Source organism: Pinus tabuliformis, chromosome 8 (genome assembly GCF_031772625.1).
Source record: "Pinus tabuliformis cultivar Carrire ecotype Pingquan chromosome 8, CPIR1, whole genome shotgun sequence".
Taxonomy (NCBI): domain Eukaryota; kingdom Viridiplantae; phylum Streptophyta; class Pinopsida; order Pinales; family Pinaceae; genus Pinus; species Pinus tabuliformis.
Window position 1 is genome coordinate 1,316,474,696 of NC_142294.1, and position 22,891 is coordinate 1,316,497,586.

Below are 22,891 nucleotides of genomic sequence, written 5' to 3' on the forward strand. Positions count from 1 at the left end.
CAGCACAAGGTAGACCTATGGAGCAAAGAGATGAGGACCGGGAGTATGTTTTAGAGAAAGTGAACATTCACTTGGAGAAGTTGTTGGAGAAGGCTAATAGGGAAAAATCAATGCTGAGGTGCATGACTTACCATTACATGGCCCGAAACATGAGCTCCAAAGCGAGAATCAGGAGCCTAAAGGCGAAATTGAGGAAGGTGACAAAAAGACAAAAGAGGCAAAAAGAGCAAGATCGGCTCCGAATCTTGGCCGAGGCCTCTTTGGCCTAGCATGACATGTGATGGAGAGGGTACAGCCCAAATTTCAAGAAATTTGGAGCACATTTTTGCATTTTGAAATTTTTTGCACAAAAAACAGGGTTTTTCTCCCTATGCGTCGCGCCACCTGGCGCACGCTTTTGATAGGGAGCTCCAAATCACAAAAAGTTTATATTTTTGGATTTTTCATGAAAAATCATGACTACTGGTGCATGTCCAAGAAGTTTGGGCAAGTTTTGAGTCCTCAGGAGGTCAAAAACACCCAAAAATGACCTCTCTGCCCCTATTTTGACACACAGGAAGCAGTCTTAGGAAATTGAAGTTTTGGAGGGGAAAATGGCATCCAAATCAAAAAATTCCACTTTTGTTGGAAAGTAGACAGGTAGGTATTTCCAACAAGCACACTTGGGCTCAATTTGGACTTTAGGAAGTGCCTCAAAACCATCTCCAAAGTGGTGCGACGCATACATCTTTTGGTGCGGTGCACAGAGACCCAAAGGCCAAATCACTTCCGCTCTGCGAGAATTCGATTTGTTTCAGTGCAATTTTCTCCAAGTAACTTTTTCAAAGCTTGTTCAATGATTTTTGGCTATGGTACTGTGGTTTAGAAGTGAAGACAGTTGAAAGTGAATATTGGCGCGTGGGTGAGTTAAACGAAAATTGCAGGTGGGCCCGTTCATTAACAATATATGTTTTCTCTTCATTAAAGGTGCATCTTATTTAAAATCCATGTTATTAAAATGATATTTGTTATTCAAACAACCAAAAGGAAGGCGAACAGTCGCCCCAGAAGATCTATGCTACATTTTTGTTTTTTTTTTATTGGTCATCAGAGAAATTAAATGTAACGTTGCTCCTGTTACTAATGGTTGGCTTTTCATTTCCATTTGTAATGATTAAACAATCCCCAAAATTTGGGTCGATCCAATTTCTCATGGCAAAGATTATTTATTGTATTGAAAGTCATTTGTAAAGGGTTGGAGTTTCTAGGAATAGCGTGGAGAAAAACTCAGCACTTTCATTGTACAGTTTTGGCTTGGAAATTAATAGAATGATGCAGCTCTGATTCATGAGATCCCTGTGGTGTGAGTTTAGCAAATGTGTTTTTCTTTCTATGTTTCATATGTATTTTGTTATGTTTACCATCCATTCATAATCATTTCTGGTTGAATGCTCTTAAGTAGAAGAGGTAGAATTCAGTTTATGCTCTGCCTTGTAAAGCATTCATATTTTGTATATCTTCTTCTGTCTGAAAAGGATTCATGTGTATGCCCTTTTTAGCTTTTCTCAACAGTATTTCCACTCCATTTTATTTAAATATGATTGCTAAACCTCCTGCCTATCTTGCCTCATGAAATATCCTGTGTCTTTGATTTAATTTCCCAGCTCATGCGGTCCTTTGGTCCCACACAACCTAGAAAATTCAGTCATTCAAAAATCACCTTTTTCCATATCTATTTACTAGCCTAAAATCAGTATTCAGTTTAAGTCATCTCAGACCATATTGTTTATTCCTCACTGAGCGTGACCCGGAGAGAGCCCTCTCCTGTTCTGGTAGGGCTAGCTACCAGACTGAGCGTGGTTTGTGGTTACCCTGAATTTTGCCTTCTTTCAGCCTAAGGCAGATTTAGGCTCTAACATAGTGGCGACCATACTGGGGAACGAAATTCTTTGTTTGTTAGTCTTCTTCGTTGCATAAATGGTAGGCTTAACCTACAAACACCCCAATACTTCTGATAATTCTAAGCTTCCGGATGATAAGTTTAGGATTTGACAGGCTAAGTAAGTTGTTCATGACCTTTGGATTTTTTGAAAATAGCATGCTGGCTTCAAGAAGATATACCAGAGCTAATCTAGATCCAGATCCTCCTCATATCTACGAAAATCCCAATTTGATTCCAAGACTTCTTCGTCAAGAGAGCTCTATAACTCCTGTGTTCAAATCCCATTCATGTCCTGACATTTTTGAGTATCTTGAAGAGCTTGATTTTGATGAGCAGTTTGAAATATCATTGTTCGAGACCAAATCCAAAAGGGCTGTTGACTCTACTGTCCCCAATCCGTAGTTTCTTGTAGACCTAGAAACTGAAAGGGCTAACTGGTCAATTGATGATTATATTGTGACACAGCTTCAAACTCCAATTGTTAATTCCCTACAAGCTGCACACACTCCTCCAACACCTCCAAGACCAAACCCACCAAGAGTGATGGCTGCTCGTTTTTCACCTCTTGTGCTACCTCAAGTTATAGATGATATGCCTGCAGATTATCAAAGCAAAATCCCTTTGTTTGATGGCGCTCCTAATAGCATTACCACTCAGCAACATGTGGACAGAATGGCAGATTTCTGTGACCTTCATGAAATCGATGCAGAAAATGTGACAATGAGACTCTTTGTACAAACATTTGCGGGTGACGTTAGGAAATGGTTCAAAGGTTTGCCGGCTGCACGTATGGCTACCTTGGCCAAATTGCAAAGACAATTTTTAGACCGCTAGGAAGTGAAAAAGAATCCTCTTCAAATTTTGGCTGAATATGAGCAAATCAAACGAAACGCTGCTGAGTCGGTCCAAGACTACTGCAATAGATTCAATTCTGTTTATAATGAAATTCCCGATCATCTAAGGCCACCTGTGGGACTAGCCATGATGAAGTTTCTGGATGGTTTTGATGCTGAAATGGCTTATCAACTAAGAGAGAGAGAGCCAGCCACAATGGAAGACATGCAGAAAATTGCGGTCAGCGTTGAAGCAAATCTGCTGACCAAGAGGGCTAGAGCAAAAGCAGAAAAGAAGGTCACGGTAAAATAAGAGTCTTCCTCGATGGATCAATTACTCCGGAAGGTAGAGCAGATGCTTGAGCCACAATATAAAATAAGGTAGAGAGATCAGCAAGCCCAAGATCAGACAACATAGCAGCCAGTACAGCCACCTCTGCAGCAAATTTTTTTGCATGGACTGCAGTATAACGAGGAAGGGAATATAATAGGGGAAGAGAACCACTTCTTTACTCCTAATGATTTGCCTATTTACATTACTGAAGATGAGGAGTATGCAGAAAGTTCAGCTGCACACAAAGACGCAGATTTCATTCTAGCAAGTGACACAGTTTTGGAAGAAGAATCAGATGAGTATCAAAGAGGCCATATGAATGCTCTGTCTGCTCAGCAGTGGCAATATTCACTTAGAAACATAGATGTGCCAGTTAACCTAATTCAAAAGAGGAAGGAAGTTTCAGCATCAAATAATGATTCATAAGTTGCACAAAAGAAAGGCAAAGAGGCACTTGATCTTGATAGCAGCAAATCACATCAGCAGAAAAATCAAATCAGAAAATTGTATCGAGAGAAAAGGAAAAGAAATAAGTCCCAGTCAAAGAGGTATAAAAGACTTTCGCTTTTAATTTAGAGAATGAAATTTCTAAATTGAAGGTATCCATTCCCTTGATTGAAATAATGAGGAACAACAGTTATAGAGAGAAAGTTTCTAAAATTTTGAATTTTGATCCAATGTCTGATATGGGGAATGTCGAAGATGATCAACACGAAATGATTTTTGGGCCAGCATTGAATGGTGAGTCTCCAGATAGTAATGTGCCACCTTTTTATATCAGTTTAAAATTGCATGATTTTGTGTTACATAATGCCATGTTCGATTCCGGAGCTTCTCACAATCTCATGCCAAAGGCTATCATGGATAAGCTGGGTTTGGACGTCACCCAGAAATACCATGATCTCTATTCATTTGATTCCAATAGAGTAAGATGTATCGGGCTTATCAAAGACTTGGTTGTGAGTCTAGATCAAATCCCAATGAAGAATGTTTTGATGGATATTGTTGTAGCGGATATTCCTCCCAGGTTCGGCATGCTTCTTTCCAAGTCTTGGGCAGCAAAATTGAAAGGGACACTACAACTAGATTTCTCCTATGCAACGATTCCTGTGTTTGGCCAAATGAGGAAACTGTATCAGGAACAAAAAATGAAATACATGATTACAAGCAAGGAGAAACCCATTAATCATCTGATTAATTATGTACATACAGATCTAGAGTCTTTTGTTTTGTATTCAGATAGTTTCAATGATATTGATAGTCAGTTAGTAGAAGAAGAAAGTATTCCAGAAATAGCAGAAAATTTCAGAGAAGTTTTGAAGAAAGAAGGACAAGAACAACAAAACACCGTTGAGAAATCAGCTGAAGGTAACGGACAACAAGCAGGAAAAATAGAGCCAGCAGAATTTCAGCACTTGGAAGAAGAGGAAGAAGGTTTGTGGACCATGGATTTCGACGGTGCAGTGGGAAATGATGGTGCTGGAATTGGTATTTGGGTATGCAGTCCTTTCTCCGCCCCGAACAAAGTGCCTAGTAATGTGTGGGTATGTTCTTACAAGTTAGCTTTTGATTGTTCGAATAATGAAGCTGAGTATGAAGCTTTGATTGCTGGCCTAAAAATTCTAAGAAAGCTGAATGCTAAGAGGATTGCAGTATACGGCAACTCTGAATTGGTGATTAAGCAGGTCAGAGGAAAATATCAAGCAAAGCATCCTCAGATGTAGGCTTACAGGAATGCAGTTCTAGACATCCTAAAATTATTTTCAGAATATACCTTGACATGTGTGCCTCGTGTTCAAAATAGTATTGCTGATGCTCTTGCTAAGGCAGCCAGTAGTCTGAAGATTCCAATGAACTCCAGTAATAAATTCAAAATCCATGTCAAGCATCGTCCGAATGTCCCCGACAATCAGAGATATTGGCAAGTTTTCCAAGATGATGAGGAGATTGATGATTTTCTGCAAAACAAAGGTAAGTTCAAAGAAACCTCAATTGATGTAGAAAATGATGATGGTAAAGATGATGTGCAGATCAATCAAATGGACGTGTTGCAGCTAAAGGATAACATTATTCCTAAAGGCTTGATACCTTTAGAAGAACTCTTTGATCAAGATGACGTAGCCCGCAAACCAACATTGCAACCAATAGAGAAGGGTGTTGAAGAGGTCAATATCGGAACAACTGCTAATCCTAAAATGGTAAAACTGTCTAAAGCATTGCCACAAAAGATAAAAGCCAAATATATCAGTTTGTTGTCTTCATTTGCTGATGTGTTTGCTTGGGACTATTCTGACTTGAAGACATACGATACCAATATAATTCAACACACTATACCCATTAAGCCTAATCAGAAACCTTTCAGACAGAAGTTGAGAAGGCTAAATCCAAAACTGCTGCCATCAATTGAAAAGGAGATAAACAGGTTGTAAAAATTAGGAATCATTGTTCCCATCAGATTTTCGGACTGGATCTCTAATTTGGTGCCCGTACGAAAGAAGACAGGTGAGATTTGCTTATGCATTGGTTTTTAGGAATCTCAATAAATTTTCATTGAAAGATAACTATCCACTACCCAAAATGGATCATATACTTCAGCGAGTAGTTGGAGCATCTCGTATGTCACTACTCGATGGTTATTCTGGATATAACCAAATTTCTATCCATGAAGATGACTGAGACAAGACAACGTTTTCCACTCCTTGGGGAACTTTTCATTACGCTAAAATGCATTTTGGTTTGAAGAACGCGGGTGCCACCTTTCAGCGGGCAATGGACTTGGCTTTCGCAAATGAGAAGGATGTCTTTTTGGTTGTGTACCTTGATGATTTGACAGTGTTTTCCAAATCAGATGAAGAACACATGTATCATCTGAAAACTGTTTTTCAAAAGTGCAGAAAATATGGCCTGTCGCTGAATCCGAAAAAGAGCTTGTTTGCCATGGAGGAAGGCAAACTACTTGGGCACATTATCTCAAAATATGGCATTCGTATTGATCCAGCACGTGTACAAGCGATTCAGCAAATCGATCTGCCCCGAAATAAGAAGGAGATTCAATCTTTCAATGGTAAAATGAATTTTTTACGCCGCTTTGTACCTAATCTTGTTGAACACCTAAGAGAGATTACAAACATGCTTAAGAAGGAAAACCAAGTGAAGTGGATGGAAGAGGCTGTAAAATCTTTCAATTTAGTCAAATTGGCTCTTTCTTCAGCTCCAGTTCTAATCAGCCCGGAATACACTCAGGATTTTATATTGTTTTCATTCGCTTCGGAGCATACTATGGCAGCTGTGTTGATGTAGAAAAGAGATGATCACGAAAGACCAATTGCTTTCTTCAGCCGAGCTATAAGAGATGCAACCTTAAAGTACAACATCATTGAGAAGCAAGCCCTCGCACTTGTGAAAGCATTGAAAGATTTTCGGGTATACATTCTGCATTCTCATATTTTGGCTTATGTTCCTAACGCTATTGTCAAAGATGTTTTAGTGCAGACAGATCCGGAAGGAAGACGAGGCAAGTGGATTGCAGCTTTGTTGGAGTATGATGTGGAAATAAAGCCCACAAAGCTTGTTAAAGGACAGGGATTGGCAAAGTTAATGGCCGAATCAAACTTGCACGCCTTAGACATAAATCTGATCGCTGCTATGTCTGATGAGAATGAGGAAGGTTCGTCAATTTAGGTATCTGAAATGTTTTCTCTTTCTCCGTGGTATTCAGATATCATATATGTGCCTCAAAATTTGTCACCACTCCCAGGCATGACTAGAAACAAAAGTAGAACTCTCAAATTAAAGGCTGCTAAGTTTTGCATTCTAAATTCTACACTTTATTGGAAAGATCCCGATGGCGTTCGATTGAATTGATTCGTGGAAGAAGAGGCAAAGTAGGTCGTGGAGGATTTCCACGAAGGAGATTGTGGTGGTCACCTTTTTTGGAAAACAATAGCAAATAAAGTTCTGAGAGCGGGATACTATTGGCCGACATTGTTTGCTGATGTATATAAGGTTGTCAAGAGCTGTCATAAATGTTAGATTTTTGAAGGAAGGCAGAAATTACAGCCTTTTCCGCTTAAGCCCATTGAGGTGAGTGCCCCTTTTCAGCAATGGGGGTTGGATTTCGTTGGTGAAATTCATCCTGCTTCTTCTGGTCAACATCGGTGGATTCTCACGGCAACAGATTATTTCACGAAATGGATCGAAGCAATTCCCACCAGACAAGCTACAAATGCGGTAATTATTTCATTCCTTGAAAATAACATCTTGTCTCGCTTTGGTTGCCCGAATAAGTTAATCACTGATAACGCAGTAGCTTTCAAATCAAAAAGGATGGTAGAGTTTTGTCATAAATATCACATCATTTTAGGTCACTCAACTTCCTATCATCCACAAGGCAATGGGTTGGTGGAGTCTTCTAACAAATCTTTAGTCAACATCATTAAGAAGCTGCTGGAAATCAACAAGAAGAGTTGGCATAAGAAGTTGGTCAATGCACTTTGGGCAGATCGGGTCAGTCAGAAGAAATCCATTGGTATGTCCCCCTTTGAGCTTGTGTATGGAGTTGATACAGTGTTTCCTACCTCTCTCGCAGCTCCGGTAGTCAAACTTCTTCAGGAGGCTGGCAGTGAAGACGATCCTATGCAGAGAAGATTGAATCAAATGGTCCATTTGTAGCAGACCAGAGAAGAAGTTTTCCAAAACACGTCCAAGTTGCAGGAGAAGATTAAGAAAATTTATGACAGAAAAGCAAAGGCGGACAAATTTCAGTTGGATGATGTGGTGCTGAAGTGGGATGCAAGGAATGAGGAAAAGGGTAAGCATGGTAAATTCAAGAATCTCTGGAAAGGTCCCTTCAAGATTGTAGCATATCGGGGTCAGAATGCCTTTCTTCTGAAGGAAATGAATGGGGAATATTGTCCAGGAGGGCCGATCAATGGTCGGCTACTCAAGCGGTACCATTTCTGAGTTGTTTATGCTGCTTCCATTGTCACTGTAAATACCATTTTATTTCAGTTTTGGTTTGAGTTTGTCTAGTCAGTCTTCGAGTCATTTTAAGTCCAAATTTGAGTCAGTTCGAGTCAAGTTTCAGTCAATAAATGAGTCAAGAGTTTTGTGTTGTTTGTCAAAATAATGACTCCATAGCCCAATGGACGAAGGCACTATCTGCTCTCCCAAAGATCTGCCGTTCTTGGCACCTCCGAGGAGCTACCATCCCCCATTGGAGCCAATGTTAGAGTCGGTCTTGTCAGTCCTCCGTCGGAGATCAAAACTCTTTCTGCATTTCATTTTTAGGTGTCTCGCTCCATTCACTCAGCTGCATTCCGCTAGGGGCATGCCATAATCTAACGGAAGGGTCTTGTCAGTCATTACCCCTCATGCTTTGTACCTGCTGGCTCAGGTCTGTTCATCAAAGTTCATTAAATGACAGTCAATATTTGGTCTTTTGATGGGCAAAAAATCATGTCAGTCATAGGTCTAGGGTTTCATAAGTCGTGTTTTCAAAGTACCCAATAATTCCAGCAGGCCAGAGGGAGGTTCAACAAGTTTCATCTCCAGATTTTCATCATCCATAATGCTCAAGGGTGATTCAAATCGTCAAATTAATGTTTATGATAAATATGTAAAGTTCTCCACCATGAAGTACTTCAAAAGAAGATTCTGATCATCCTTTGCCAAATTCCATGTCAGCTACCCCTGCAAAAAATTGCCAAAAATTTCATCATTTTAGTCAAAAATCCAAAAAGGAAATGTGAAATACAGAGTTGCATTAAATTGTGGAAAAAGTGCCAAAACAAAACATTGCAAAAGTGGGTTTTGAAGAAACAAAAATCAAAACCATGTCTCCAGGTCTTTATATAGATTTTATCATAAGGATCGAGGTCATTTTAAATGCCAAGGTCGAAGAGAAGCATTTCAAAGTGAATTGGGTGAGCCAGCGCACGTTTTGGGTAAAGTTGGAGGTGTCTTGACAGGCGCGGCGCATACGGTAGGTGGCGCGGTGCACTGGGCTAGCACGACACATTGGGCGCAATCCTCCACTGCAATTTTGAATGGGCGCGGAGCACCAACAGCGCGCGGCGCATAGAACAGGCGGTGCGGCGCATACAGTCTAACACCCAAAAAATTCCCGAAATTCCTCCAAATCACCATTGAATTGCTTGGACGTGCTAGGTAGGGTCGACATCTTGGTGGTTCACCCATTTTTGTGTGTTGTGTGATGGCGGTTTATGGTTCCAAATGTTTGAAACAAAATTTCCAAACCCTACCTCTAAAAATCCTTATGTCAATTGCTGTTATGGGTTGCAACTTCATCATTTTGTTACCAAGGTTCCCCTTCCATCCCATCTGTCCCTTTTTCCTTCATTTCCTTTTTCCTTATACCATATCCCTTTGAATGTCATTGTTCCCTATCCCCTAAAATTACTAAACCCTTATCCCCAATTCCCTTTCACCCATTGCCCAATGTAAAACCCCAAACCCTACCCTATGCAAAGTTCCCAAACCCTCCTACATTGCCCTAAATAAATTCTATCCTAATACTCCTAATCCCTTCATATTTTCCATCCCTAACAGTCCCATGTTACATTGCTCCCTTGGTGACAGATTTCAACCATATTACGACAGTAGTCCAACACAGTCTTGCGACCAGAATTCATTTCTCCAAGTATTTTTCATAGCATCAATTATGTCATCTGATCATTCATCCGACTATAAGGTGGAAACTCAAAGTGACTCACCCACGGAAGAACATGCACCCCGGAGGCCTCATAAAAGTGGCAGACACGTTAGAGAAGAACTGACTACCCTCACAGAATTGTAGGCCTGCCCTCTTGCCACCTCTTGTTTTCAGTTTCAGTCATGCTATGAGTTTTGTGAAAAGGTTGCAAGTGTTCAATTTCACCATGAGTTGGCTTGCCTATTTGTTCTACATTTACATGGTGCTCAAGTTACTTTGGTCACCGGACTCTATCTCATTAGCCACCGACATGCCTAATATTGGAGAGCCATGGAACAAGAGACAAAAAGTTGATCGACAGCATTATGAGCCATATGTTAAACCTGGTTTCTTGAGGTAGCTTAAGAGGTTGTTTCCCTTCCAATATCTTAAAGATGAATATGCCTCTCTAATGAAGTTAATTATGAAGTATTTTAGTTGTGAAGGCCATTTCTCCTGGTTATATGCTTATCACATCAGGTTGCTCATGCATTTCACTCGAGTACGCATGATGAACATCCCATATTTCATATGCCGAAACATAGAGACGATGACTGCCCTTGTGCAACACAAGATCCCTGAGCAGCAGTTCAACAACATTTGTCATTTTGCTCTCATCAAGATTTTGGTGGTGCATCAGCTTGATTTACAGGGTATCACTTGGGATGATTTCATCTCTCGTGACTTCTTCCGAGCTTCACAGGGACCTTCAGAGACTAGATTTGAGATAGGTAGACATTCTCATCAGCATGAAAGCCATGGCCCACACACTGCTACTGTGCCGATTTTCATTACCTACCAGAAAGGCACCAGGTAGTTATTTGCGACAGCCAAGCGAGTTTTATCTCCACCCGCAGTGGAAGGGGCCTCACTTCCGACATCAACACCATAGGTACAGGACAGAGGCAAGAGCCCAATGCAAGATGAGGGTCCATCAGGTGAACGAGAGACCGACTTCATTGTCCTTCATGATGATGATCTAGACACGGGTCCGCAAAGTGCGCAACTTAAAGAGATCATCCAGGAGCAGCAAACAGAGATCCATGTCTTATCCCTTGACTTGGAGAGAGATAAATGGAATATGAAATACCTGGAGCAGAGGAACAAACAACTTGAGGATCGGAAAGCTGAGATAGAGTTGCAACTGATCAAGGAAAACCGGCAACACATCATGGCAACACAAGGTAGACCTATGGAGCAAAGAGATGAGGACCGAGAGTATGTTTTAGAGAAAGTGAACATTCACTTGGAGAAGCTATTGGAGAAGGCTAATAGGGAAAAAGCAATGCTGAGGTGCATGACTTACCATTACATGGCCCGAAACATGAGCTCCAAAGCGAGAATTAGGAGCCTAAAGGCGAAATTGAGGAAGGTGACAAAATGACAAAAGAGGAAAAAAGAGCAAGATCGGCTCCAAATCTTGGCTGAGGCCTCTTTGGCCCAACATGACATGTGATGGAGAGGGTACAGCCCAGATTTCAAGAAATTTGGAGCACATTTTGAAATTTTGAAATTTTTTGCACAAAAAACAGGGTTTTTCTCCCTATGCGCTGCACCACCTAGCACGCACTTTTGATAGGGAGCTCCAAATCACAAAAATTTTATATTTTTGGATTTTTCATGAAAAATCATGACTGTTGGTGCATGGCCAAGAATTTTGGGCAAGTTTTGAGTCCTCAGGAGGTCAAAAACACCCAAAAAATGACCTCTCTGCCCCTATTTTGACACACAGTAAGCAGTCTTAGGAAATTGATGTTTTGGAGGGCCAAATGGAATCCAAATCCAAAAATTCTAATTGTGTTGGAAAGTAGACAGGTAGGGCTTTCCAACAGGCACACTTTTGATCAACTTGAACTTCAGGAAGTGCCTCAAAACCATCTCCAAATTGGCACAATGCATACATCTTTTGGCGCGGCGCACAGAGACCCAAAGGCCAAATCACTTCCGCTCTGCGAGAATTCAATTTGTTTCAGTGCGATTTTCTCCAAGTAACTTTTTCAAAGCCTGTTCAATGATTTTTGGCTATGGTACTGTGGTTTAGAAGCGAAGACAGTTGAAAGTGAATATTGGCACGTGGGTGAGTTAAACGAAAATTGCAGGTGGGCCCGTTCATTAACAATATATGTTTTCTCTTCATTAAAGGTGCATCTTATTTAAAAGCCATGTTATTAAAATGATAGTTGTTATTCAAATGGCCAAAAGGAAGGTGAATAGTCGCCCCAGAAGATCTACACTACATTTTTGTTTTTTTTTTATTGGTCATCAGAGAAATTAAATGTAACGTTGCTCCTGTTACTGATGGTTGGCTTTTCATTTCCGTTTGTAATGATTAAACAATCCCCCAACTTTGGGTCGATCCACTTTCTCATGGCAAAGCTTATTTATTGTATTGAAATTCATTTGTAAAGGGTTGGAGTTTCTGGGAATAGCGTGGAGAAAAACTCAGCACTTTCATTGTACAATTTTGGCTTGGAAATTAATAGAATGATGCAGCTCTGATTCATGAGATCCCTGTGGTGTGAGTTTAGAAAATGTGTTTTTCTTTCTATGTTTCATATGTATTTTGTTATGTTTACCATCCATTCATAATCATTTCTGGTTGAATGCTCTTAAGTAGAAGAGGTAGAATTCAGTTTATGCTCTGCCTTGTAAAGCATTCATATTTTGTATATCTTCTTTTGTCTAAAAAGGATTCATGTGTATGCCCTTTTTAGCTTTTCTCAACAGTCTTTCCACTCCACTTTATTTAAATTTGATTGCTAAACCTACCACCTATCTTGCCTCATGAAATATCCTGTGTCTTTGATTTAATTTCCCAGCTCATGCGGTCCTTTGGTCCCACACAGCCCGAAAAATTCAGTCATTCAAAAATCGCCTTTTTCCATATCTATTTACTAGCCTAAAATCAGTATTCAGTTTAAGTCATCTCAGACCATATTGTTTATTCCTCACTGAGCATGACCTAGAGAGAGCCCTCTCCTATTCTGGTAGGGCTAGCTACCAGACTGAGCGTGGTTTGTGGTTACCCTGAATTTTTCCTTCTTTCAGCCTAAGGCAGATTTAGGCTCTAACAGGAGGAAAACAAAGATAGCGAGGGCTATGAGATTATAAGAAAAATGAAAGAGAAGAAGGAAACAGACTGCTGCGCGCTCCTTTTTTTGCATAAACACTGGCTCCTTCTGGGGATGAGATCCTCCCTGTGAGGTCTCAAGAACCTGCAGATCAATGCCTTTCCGATGAAAACAAATTAGCAAAATTTCTAGTGTTCCATTGGGCATGGAGTCTACTTTTCTTACACTTAAACTAATAAAATGAAATATTTACAACTTTAAGGCCAAAAGACCTTAAATCACATAAATTTTCAAAAAACACCCATTAACTGGGCCATCAAAAACTATTTCTCCTCCCATGCTTTTCAGCTTGAAGGTATTGTTCCCTTGGATTTGAGAAATGATAAAAGGCCCTGTCCAGAAAGCATCAAACTTCCCATGGTTGCCTTTCTTTTCTTTCAGTGCATCCCACTTCAGAACCAAGTCTCCAACCTAAAAATTATCTGTTTTTGTCCTTTTGTCAAAAGCTTCCTTGATCTTTTTCTGATGTGCTACAACCTTTTCAACCAATTGTTCTCTGATTTGGTGAACATCTGCTAAATTAGTGATCATTTTTGCCATGTCTTCTTCCTCATTACATTCATCTTGCAGGAAATTTGCCACAGGGAGAATCAACTGAATTAGGAACACAGCTTCAGTACCATATGCCAGCTTGAATGGAGAATTCCTTGTGTATTTCTTAATGGTCACTCTGTCACCGCACAGTGCATATCTGAGCTTAGAATCCCAATTTTTTGTGTTGTCTTCCAACAACTTTTTGATTATCATTATTAGGCTTTTGTTAGAGGATTCTGCTAGACCATTGCCTTGAGGATAATATGAGGTGGAATGAACCAGTTTAATGCCCATTGAATCGCACATATCCACTAATTCTTTTGCCCTAAAGGCTGCTACATTATCTGTGACTAATTTATGTGGACAACCAAATCTGGTAATGATATGCTCTATCAAAAACTTCATGACCACATTATGATCAACCTTTCTGGTCGGGATTGCTTCAATCCACTTAATGAAATAATCAGTGGCTACTAGGATCCATCTGTGTTGGCCACTGGAATGTGGATTGATTTCTCCAATAAAATCCAAGCCCCACGGCTGAAAAGGTCCTTTTGCATGTATTGGTTTTAGGGGCAGGGACATCAATTGTTGTTTCCCTTCAAATCTTTGGCACCTGTCACAAGATTTAACAAATGAAAAGACATTAGAAAATAAAGTGGGTCAATAGTACCCAGCTCTGAGGATCTTATGGGTAGTGGTTTTCCAATAATGGTGTCCTCCGCACATGCTGGAAAGAAATGCTGCATAACTTCCATTGATTGTTCTTTGTCCAGACACCTCAAAAGAATTCTAGATGGGTCCCTCCAATAGAGCAGATTTTCATTAATGCAATATTTAGCTGCCCTAAGCTTAATAGTTCTGGCTTGACTTGTGCTTAAGCCTGGAGAGATTTCTCGTTTGTGCAAGAAATTGGTTATTGCAGAATACCAATCACAAGAAGCTATATTTTCTGTCAATGACTGCTTTTCTCCTGGTTCAGCTGCTTCTTCTTCTTCTATTTGACCATTTTCTGCATTTGTGCTTATGATATTTATGTCCAATGTTCTGCAATTTTCTTCAGCTAACAGTCTGGCAAGGCCCTGACCTCTGACAAGCTTGGTGGGCTTCAGTTCTATATTAAATTCAATCATCTTTGCAATCCATTTAGCCCTTCTTCCATCAGCATCAAGTTGTGTTAAGACATCTTTTATTGCAGCAGAGGGTACATATGCAATTATCTTGGAATGCAGAATATAAACTCTGAAAGCTTTCAAAGACTTGATAAGAGCATATTCTTGTTTTTCAATGATATCATACCTCAGCTCAGCATCCCTTAAGGTTTTTCTGAAGAATGCCACTGGATGCTCTGAACCTTCTTCATTTGCTTGCAATAAAACTGCTGGAAGGGTGTCATTAGAGGAAAAAGAAAATATATGGAACTCCTTGCTGTAATCTGGACTGATTAAATTAGGAGCTTCCATAATCGCTTTCTTAATGGAATCAAATGATTTTCTTGCTGCATCGATCCATTTGATTTTTGACCCCTTTTTTAACATGGAGGTAATATGATTCACAAGTTCTGCAAAATTTGTTATAAACCTCCTCACAAAATTAATCTTGCCCAGAAAGGACTGGATGTCCTTCTTTGATCTCGGGACAGATAGGGTCTGTATTGCTTTTACTCTTTTTGGGTCAATTCGGACACCTGCAGCAGAAACAACATGTCCCAATAGCTTGCCTTCTTCTAAAGAAAACTGTAACTTTTTAGGATTGACTGAAATCCCAAACCTTTTGCACTTCAGGAACACTTCCCTCAAATGTTGCAAATGTTTTTGATGGCTACTGGAGTATATTGTTATATCATCAAGGTAGATAAGGACAAATTTATCCTTCTCTCCCACAAATGCTATGTCCATAGCTCTCTGAAAGGTGGCTCCAACATTCATCAACCCAAAAGGAATCTTGGAATACATAAAAGTGCCCCAAGGAGTGGTGAATGCAGTCTTCTCCTGATCATCTGGATGCACAGAAACCTGATTAAATCCTAAAAATCCATCCAGGAAAGACATCACTTTGGCTCCTGAGACCTTTTGCAACACATGCTCCATCTTGGGTAGAGGGTAGTTATCTTTCTTAGAGCATTTGTTTAAGTTTCTGAAATCAACAGAAAGCCTGATTTCTCCACTTTTCTTCCTCACCACTACTAGGTTGGCTACCCACTTGGAATATCTAAGAGGGACTATGATTTTGGTAGCCAACAACTTTTTTATTTCTTTTTCAATCAGAGGGAGGAGAAAAGGGTTTATTGGTCTCAACTTCTGCTTAAAAGGTATGGTGTCTTTCTCTAAAGGGATTTTATGCTGGATTATCTTCTTGTCATACGTTTTCAGATCGCTATATTCCCAGGCAAAAACATCAGCAAATTGCTTCATTAAATTGCAGTATTCTGAACTTTGGTCAACAGACAGATGAGTGGACAGATTTACGTATCTTGGCTGACCTAGACTCCCTATATCATGCTTACAGAATGCAGATTGATATTGTTTTTGGGCAGCCTTATAAGGTACATAATTTTGGTCAAACAGTCTTCCTATAGGAATTAGACCCTTATGAATATGATTGCTGGGAAGCTGGACAATACTATCTTTCCAATTTTATTTCTAAGCTGGAATTGGGGGCTTTCTTGCAAGGCTTCATTTTTTTGGTCAATTTGCATTTCAGAAAAATCATCAATGACTTGCAAGAACCTATTCACTTCATCATCATCTTCAAAAACTTTCCAATGGTGGATATTATCAGGCAAGGATGGTCTATACTTCATTTGGACTTCATAAACTAGTCTGGGAGGCATGGGAGGGATAAACATGCTACCAGACACAGCAATGGAATCAGCAAGCTGATTTTTGGCTCTAGGGATATATGAGATACAAAAATCATCAAAAGAATCTTTGAGTCTCCATACCTTGTCTCTGTATGCTTTCAGCCTTGGGTGCTTTGCTTGAAATATTCTGTTTACTTGCTGAATGATCAAATCAGCATCTTCGAACTCCTTTATGCTTCTGATTCCTCTGTCTTTCGCTGCGTTAAGGCCCAATATCAGAGCCTCATACTCTGCTATATTCTTGGTGACTTGAAAAGCTAGCTTGAAAGATAGATGCGTGATTTCTTGTTTAGGAGATATCAGCACTACCCATGCTCCTGCAGTCTCCCTGGAAAATGCTCCATCAAAGAACATCTCCCAAACCTGACTTCCTTACTCTTCCTTGGCCTGATTTGTTAGTTTCTTGAGCTGCATTGAGGCCTTCTGAGATTCTTCTATTTGGAGAATACATGCTCCAAACTCGGTATCCACAGCATAAATGGGATGATTGGAAGGATTTTTCTCATCACTGATGACGTATGCAAGTGTGCTTCTCTGTACAATCTCCTGCTTTCTCCTCCAAAAACTGGGACAGTGGCATAAGATAAGTCATTCTGCAATGTCCCTCCTAGTCTCTTAATCCATCCTCTTGACAACAACATGCCAAATTTGGGAGGGACATCTGCTACCACAATATCCATCATCATACTTTTCATGGGTAGCTAACTTCGGGTAATGGCTAGGTCTTTGATCAACCCCATACATTTCACCTTTCTTGAATCAAATGAGAATAAATCATGATATGGTCTGGTGATGTCAAGTCCTAACTCTTCCATGACAGCTTTAGGCATCAGATTATCGTTGGCCCCTGTATCTAGCAGGCAGTTGTGGAGTATTTTTTCATGAATAGTCAAGGAGACATAAAATGATGAAGAATTATCATCAACAGGTTCGGTCATCAGGCTAAGCACAACTGCAGGCCTATCATCTTGCAAATTGACAGAGTCAATGGAGGTTTGTGTGGATCTCAGCTCAAGAGCTTCAAGGACAGGTTTTCTAAACACTTCACTCTTTACCAACTCTACCAGAGGCACAAATATTTTTAACTTCTAGACTTCTGATTCAAAGCTGAAAGAGGAAGGTAACTTGTCAGAACCTCTTACCTCTTGAACTGGTGCTTTGAGGATGACTGGATCAGCTGCTGGTCTTCTCTGTTTGATATTCTGTGACTCTGTTTGGACAACAGCTCTTTGGGCAGGATTCTCCTTGACATTATTTGCATTTGACCTCAAATTATATCTTTGCTGCTCCTCAGTTTGTAGAACAGCCTCTCTGTCCCACCTTTGTCTGTCTCGTTCTTACAGCAAATATTCTTTGTATGTAGCCAATGTCAAAAATGCAACACTGCCTTTATCTTCCATACAATGAATTTCATCCTCATCTTCAATATGTTCCTCCTCCATGACTACATTTTGGAAAGGAGCTTTAACCTTTTGATCCTCGTTAGCTTCTTTACCCCTCTGAATTATTTGTAACTGTTCATTTGCTCTTCTGAATGGATTGGGATTTCTTAGAGCAAATGTATTTAGGAGCCTTGCCTTCCCAGAGTTCTTCTCAACCTTCAGCTTAGATATCTCAGCAGCTAATGACTCTATCATTCTAGTCATTTTGTCTAGCTTCGGTTCTGAAGATGAAGCATAAGAAGAAGAAGCCTCACCTCTCTGCCTCCTCCTATCAGCATGACTCCTGAGATTTTCTATAGCCACAATATTAGATTCTACCTCTAGCACTGCATCCTGCATGTCAGCCAGCATAGCACATCTTCTTTCTCTCAACAGCAAACAGAAATCAAAGTCAAAGGCACTGGCATAGGCAAATTTGGCAGAGGTGGGGGTAGGCTTTACTTCAGCTAGTATCTTACTATACATACGATTGAATCTTTTATTAAAATCAGGCAATGATTCCCCATTTTCCCTCTTCAGGTTACCAAAATCAGTATGGTAATACAACAAGTCCTTTTTATCTCCCCGGTGCTTAAAAAATGCTTCATCTAAGGCTTCAATATCAGCAATAGATCCAGGGGCCAATTCTCTGAACCACTTTCTAGCCTCTCCATCAAGGCTTTGTACAAAAACTCTCATCCACACATCATTTTCACTAATGTCTAAATTATCAGCATAGCTATAAAAAGATTCAAGGTGATCTTCAGCTGTTACTCCCTCTGTACCAATGAACTTAGGCATGCATTTTTGATATTCTCCTGCAGGCATGGCATTCAAAGGGACAGGCAAGACCAGGGGTCCATACCTGGCAGCTATGATTCTTTCCATCTTCGTAGGTGCTTGCTGTCCTACCATGACTGGGGTATGTGAAATGATACTGGCAGATTGAGTAGTTTGAAGCAATGTAATGGATGATAGAGACAAAGGGATGTTAAGGACTGTAAGGGATGCTTTCTTTGGACTAAAATCCAAAGGGGAACTAAATGAATCAGGAGCTGTATGAATCTCTGAAGGAATTTTCTCATTAGCAATACTAGGCTCTATATCTTCAAATTGTATATTATCAACTATAACCTTCTCTTGCAGAGATACATAAGATTTCTTGGGCTTACCTGATCCTGATACTCCTTTCTGTGAAGTTTCCTTCTGCTTAACAATATTCTCAGGGTCAGGCACTAGGTCAGCTGGTTATTTCTGAGGATTTCTTCAAGTATGTCTTACAAACTAAGCCAAGACTATAATGTGGAGTCGCCAAAGGTTGGTATTCCTCCAGTGGAGTCGCCAGATAGATGATTACAACCAAAACTATGTCCAAACTTTGTCTATCATGAAAGCTGGAACTGTATCGTTTCCCAGGGAAGCTAAGCTTCAACCTCCTCTCCCCAGCAACGGTGCCAATTAATGTTATCACCCCAAGAAACTCTCCTAGGTTGTATCTCGAAGATGCTCAGGAACATTAAAAAACTCAACTAAATGTTGGAAATGGATGAATGGAAGGAATGATGCTTGTTCAAGCCAGATAACCACTTCTACTATGCTTAACTCGAGACATGGGTGAACACCCCTAGACTACAAGGCTTTAGACCACCAATTACTCATAGTTTGAGGATTAGGTGAATATGGAGAATACTGACCACACCAGCAGATACACAAGACGATGTGATGGCTGGCTGCAACCAGTAAGAAGGTATGCAAATCTATTTCCTAATGCACAGACAGGATGGCAGCTCTCTAGCACTAAGTTAACAGAAACCTTCATAACACATTCAATGATACATACTAGATTTCAACACAGAGGTAGGATGACAACTCCTCTAATGCTAAACATCAAGAGTACATGAAAACTACATAACAGGCACAACCTAGAATAGAATAGAAGTGGAAAGTGAGCAATTAACAGCAAAAGAATCTTGTATTAGCTGAAAATGAAGACCAGACGCTACAAGTATCAAAGTAGTTACAGTATCCAGAAGTTGAACCTTACATCAAAACAACAACCATCAACCTTGATTACATCTGTTTTCTGGGTATATATAGAGTTTCTTTACAAAAATGCTCTGCTACTAGGCATGGAGGGGTCATAATTGGCCACCAACTGCTTTAATAGTCTAGAAGAGTCTCTACTGCAATCCACTGCTTTAATGAATGAATTTGATGTTCACTGATGCTCTGTTGTCCTTCTCGAGCAGGTGGAGTGTTATATGGAAGGAGTCCCATAACTGATAAATGTGTTTATCTAGTCAAGGCTGGTCCTTTCCCTTATCGGCCATCCTGTTTGTTGAATGCGGTGGTTGAAGATTAACTGCGCAGAGTGCTAAATACTGGACACCTTCTTCCTTCGGATGCATGGTACAGGCTATGAACAAGCTGACTGCATGGCAGAATAGATAACAGCCGTTGGATTAGGTGAATGGAGGGAAGAGATCTATTGGCGATAAGAATCGAGTGGAAGTGGGAGCAGACAAACACCAGCCGTTAGATCTTGGGTGGTCAGATCCGACGGCCATCGGGGGAATAAGATACACGGGAGATAACAAGTGGGGACAAGCGAGTGGGCGAAGGATAGATATCAACCGTTGGATCGCACAGATGGACGACAGAAATTGATTTGCGGGAGATATCGGGAGATATGAGAGCGAAATGTGCATGGGCTGTTGGATCTTGTCAAGATTGATCGGACGGCAGAGGAGTGATCGGACGAGTCACTTTATCGAGCACGACGGGAGTCATCGGATCGGATTTTTTCTTTGATAATTTTGGGCCTTTACTTTGGGCGATTTGTGATAGCGATTAGATCGCATCGCAATATCGCATCGGTGGAAGTCAAGGGGAATAGCCTTTACATACATGTGATTTGCGATAGTGATTAGACCCGGACCCGATAAAGGGATTAGCTGCTTTTAATATCGCATCGGTGGAAGTCGAGGGGTGTAGCCTTTACACACATGCGATTTGCGATTGTGACTAAATCGCATCGCAATATCGCATCGGCGAAAGTCAAGGGGTGTAGAATTATACACACATGGATGCGATTTGCGATAACGACTAAACCTGGACCCGATAAAGGAATTAACTGCTTTTAAGACTGATGAAGGGAGAATGAGTGGTGCGAGGGAAGGAGAAACTGATCGCAATATCGCATCGGCGGAAGTCAAGGGACGTAGCCTTTATACACACATGGATGCGATTTGTGATAGCGATTGAGGGAAAAGGGCTTATGAAAAATGCGTGGTCATGCGATCACGGTCTTATGGGTTTAAAATTTGCGCCCGGGGGCCTGAGGGGAAGCGGGTTTATCCAAGTTTTTTGGAGGAAAACAGAGATAGTGAGGGCTATGAGATTATAAGGAAAATGAAGGAGAATAAGGAAACAGACTGCTGCGTGCTCCTTTTTTGTATAAACGCACAACCAAGATAGTATTTGGTCCTCCATATGCTAAAGTATGTAGCAGAGCTAATAGGACAGACAAGAATGTTTTGCCTAAATAGACATGGGAAAGGATGGGGAGACCTATGCTACAGTGGTCTCTGATTTAGTTAAGAATGGAAAATCAACAAAAGATCATCCCCATGGGCAGATTGTAGGGAGTGACAATCAAATATTGAGGACACGAGTGCATTAGCTGACTTTAAAGTGATAGATATTGTGGATGACAAAAATCCCTACCCTGCACTCCTTGGGATTGATTGGGCCACTTACATGAATGGGGTAATCAATTTGAAGAAGCGAAAGATGATATTTGAGAAGAAATCGCTCTGTGTAGTAGTGCCCCTAGACCGTGCAGAAGGACCGCGCTATACTGAACCTGTCTGTGATTATGAAAGAGATGATGCTTTGGACCATATTTATAAGATAATAGCGTGAAACCAGGATTACGTGAATCTGAAAGTGGATGGACGTATTGCATGGGACCGCGAAAGTTCCTGCACTTTAGATTCAGATGAGGAGTTGGAACACTAGCAGAACTGACTGCATGAAGTATCAATGGTGCACTGTAATATGCATGGAAAATTTTAGGGGCTAATGTTCACCTAATCGGCTAATTTTCCATGATTTTTCCACAAAAAATATTCGCCAATTTCGAATCTTTATAAAAGACGACTTGCCCAAATTTTAGAATATAAAATTAATTTACTTTAAAAATAGCCAACATTATATAGAGACTATATATAAAATCATTATAAATTTGAAAATTTTTACAAATATATCAATAAATTTTTTATAGTTTTCATATTAGGGATTAGAGAGATTCGCCAATGTTATTAAACTTCAAGAAAATTTTCCATTCTTAAAATTTTCTTTGGTAATATGATGACCAAGTCGGTATGTTGTGTATTGTCTGAGGTAAGGAATTTTCCTTATTATGATGGTTTAACTGATGTTGATAAATTTTTGGATGCATTTGAGAGGGAAGTGCCAGAGAAGCGTCGCTTCTAAGCCTTGGATTGGGTGCTGCAGGCTACGCCTCAAGCTGGTGGGCTACATGCAAAGATAGTTTTGATGATTGGCGCGTGTACAGAAAGATGATGAGAATGTGGTTTGGTCACCCACAAGCACGACTAACAAAGAAATATGATGGAAGGGATGATCCACGCGGTCACTTGGCCAAATGGACTAAAGTTTATGGAGTGGAGCCTCAGCCTAAATGGGTGCATCTGTTTTCTCATACTTTGGATGTAATACCGATGAACTGGTACCTAAAAATAGAGCTCCACCACGACACTGAAGAATGGGACATTTTACAACAAGGGTTCTTGATGACGTTTAGCTTTGAGGATGGATTTGAATGTATTGATGAGGCGTTGTAGGAAGTCAAGGCAGTGATCTTCAGGATTCCATAGGATCCCTTGGACTTAATTCAACTAGATTGGACCACCTAGTTGTGCCACGCGACGGAGTGCTACAATGTGACTGCTAAAGAGGAGGACGAGGATCCGAGGAACATTAATATCCCAAAGAATGAATGTCACCGCGAAGTTGAAGGACCACAAATTGTGAATCCAAATATCACCACGCCACTGAAAAGAAGACAAGTGAACATTGGGATGGAAGCAGAGCCGAAATTTGCAAATATTTGGGACT